The sequence below is a fragment of the Dipodomys spectabilis genome, unplaced genomic scaffold (assembly GCF_019054845.1).
Source record: "Dipodomys spectabilis isolate Male_0828 unplaced genomic scaffold, ASM1905484v1 ptg000415l, whole genome shotgun sequence".
Classification (NCBI taxonomy): Eukaryota; Metazoa; Chordata; class Mammalia; order Rodentia; family Heteromyidae; genus Dipodomys; species Dipodomys spectabilis.
The window spans coordinates 797,981-801,017 of NW_024871092.1; the positions used below are offsets into that span (position 1 = coordinate 797,981).

Genomic DNA, 3,037 nt, shown 5'->3' on the forward strand with positions numbered 1-3,037 from the left:
TTAAATGAAGAAATGCTGGCTTGATTTATGCTGATTCTGCTTGTGTAGACACATCTAAAATCACTGTCCAAGTCCAAGAGCACATAAATGAAATGCCATCATTTTTTTGTCAGTTGGTATAATTGTGTTCTACACATTTATTGACAGCTTACAAATTATTCTCAAACTTTAAAACATTAAAAATACTTTCTTTTTCTTTCTTATTTTCTTGGCCAGGAAATCAGCAAGACCTCAGTCAGCATTTCTCACATAGGAATTTACACATGGGTTAGTTAAAATTATATGTAGAGTCCAGTTTTCTGAGGACTCACTCATCTGCCTAGGAATTCATGCTGGATGTTGGAAAAAGAGCTTAAGTAAGGATGCCATTTAAACCCTTATAACTTTACTCTTTACCAGGGTATTCTCCTGCTACTTTGGTTGTTGAGAGTGTCTACAAGAGTAAGCATTCCCTGAGGAGCAGGGAGACACCATATGACTTATACTTACTGAGCTTTCCAAGTGACTTGCTATCACTTGTACTGCATTTTGTAAGTCAAATCTCTCTAAAAATTCCTGTTTTAAGATAAGAGGAGTGGTAAATGAACTCTTAGGGACAAATACATCTTCAACATATATTGTTCCAAGTATTCCGTTTAAGGGATATTCAACAACTGGTGAAACTTGTGTTGGCTGTAATTATGTGTCTTTCTCCATGTGTGCATGTATACATGTGTATATGTATGTGTGTGAATAGTAACATACATGTGTACATTATGGCTTATATCATCATTTATTCCTTGCTAACAAATAAAGTAAGGAATCCCAAAAGTTTTAACAGAAACTGTGTAGTTAAAATCTTAACTCTTAAATCTTCTTCTTTACACAAAGACTTTGCAACTTCTCATTAATAAAGTTTCCATAAACTCTGAAATGTACATACTTAGTACTTAATGTCTGCTACCATAAATCTTAAATACTTTACAGAAAAGTTTTATACCTGGCAAACAGTCCTATTTTTGGCATATATAAGCAAAATCCCAAAATTAAGCATATTTAAAACATTAAAACGTTTAACAAAACTTAACATTTGCTTCAATGTTCATTTTGACAGGTGCCTTGTATAGAATAATTGAATTCTTCCTCCTACACATCTCTTGAACTACAAATATCTGGAATTATTTTGTTTTTGACATGTCTATCTTGATTTTATTCTTAAATGTGTGCTTATGTAAGAAATACATGATTCTAAAATTTCACAACTGTTCTTTTGAACTTGCTTTTTGTTGAATTGTCTAGTTTAATGAAATCAATAAAATTATGCTTTATATATAAAAAATGTTCTGTGCTCAAATTAGCATCATATACACTAACATTGTATTGATACAGAGAAGAATAGCATGCACCCTGTACAAAGATGACATGCAAATTCTTGGAACCTTCCATATTTTTACAACAACAGATGCTGAAAGGTATGTGGCCACAAAGGAACCATACTGCATTCTTGGTGGAGTATAAACTTGTTCAACTACTTTGGAAAGCAGTATGGAGGTTCCTCAGAAGACTCCACATGAAACTCCCCTATGACACAGTAATCCCACTTTTGGGGATTTACCCAAATGATCATGAACAAGACCATATTAAAACTACCAACACAACTATGGTTATTGCAACATTATTTATGATAGCTAAGATATGGAACCAACCCAGATGCCCCCATTAGATGAATGGATCAAGAAAATGTGGTATATATACACAATGGAATTCGATGTCTCCATCAGAAAGAATGATATCTCCCAATTTGTTAGGAAACAGAAAAAAATATTGAGTAAATTAAGCCAAGTCCAAAGAAACATAGGTCCGATGATTTCCCTTATTGTCAATGACGAATGTATGTCTGGGATAAGCCGAAAAGTTCAAAAGATATGTGCATATAACCAGATAAGATGATGTTAAAGAAATTGAACCTCAAGATAGGGACACAAGTGTTTTTTTTTGTTTCTTGCTATTGTTTCTAACGTACTTATAATGTGCGATGTCATTTATTTTGTTTATTTGTGTTTATCCCCACGCTATAACCCCTGTTTTCTCTGTATTTGAAGTTGGTGCACTTACATATTGTATGTATGCTTCTCTAATTTGGGGAGGGGAAGGGAAAAAATGCTCAAATAGGGATACAGGTTAACCCATTGTAACTATAAGATGCACAAGACACTATGTTGAAAAATGAACTTTACAATTTTGGCGGAGGAAGGAAGGGGGAGGGGAGTGTACTTGTGGAGGTGGGAGGGAAGGGATGGTACGGGAAATATAAAGGAGGAGGTAACAATGCTTGTTAGGAAACATACTAGTTTCCTTGTTCATGTAAATGACCACTCTGCACAGTATTATTACAATAAAAAACATAAAATTGTTCTGAGATGGAAGAGTTTATTTCCTCTATTTTACCCATATAATATCGTTAACAAAGAAATGAATGCAGAACACTGATATGAAGGTAATTTGAATAAATTTGTGTGTATGTGTGTGTGTGTGTGTGTGTGTGTGTGTGTGAGTGCGGCAGCGCACAAGCAAACACACACGTGCATGCGAACACACTCCATGCATGTATATTGGCGTGCTCAGAGTATAAAATCAGGGCTTCAAGGTCTTGCTAGTCCTTTCCTGTCTAGATTGGTGAGCTACTATATGAGCTGCATCTCAATTCCTGGCTCTTTGCTAGTTCATTAAACATTTTGAAAAATAATTTCATGAAGTTTTTTTTTTTTTTTTGACCCTGATTGGCTCCCAAGTGTTATCCACAGATCTCAGTCTCCTGAGCAAATATTCAGAGTAGATAGGATTATAGGTGTGACCAGCCAGCACAAGGCTTTTAGAATAATTTTAAAAATAAAAGCAAATTTACTTCATGGGGGCCTGTTTTATCATCTAATTTGAAAGCCTTTTAGAGTGATTATATGTCAATTTAATTCGTTTGCGGATTGTTAAAAGATAGTAAGTGATGATATTTGAAAATTTTAGTACTTTTTAAAAAAGAAACTGGAACTGTGGGACAGAA

At 34.3% G+C, this 3,037-nt stretch overlaps 1 non-coding gene across 1 annotated transcript; it reads left to right on the top strand.

Moving 5' to 3' along the window:
• The first annotated feature begins 1,324 nt into the window (after nt 1-1,324).
• Nucleotides 1,325-1,431, top strand: LOC122097136. The gene has a single exon (XR_006145478.1). It is a non-coding gene; the product is annotated as a U6 spliceosomal RNA (small nuclear RNA).
• The last annotated feature ends 1,606 nt before the right edge of the window (nt 1,432-3,037 follow it).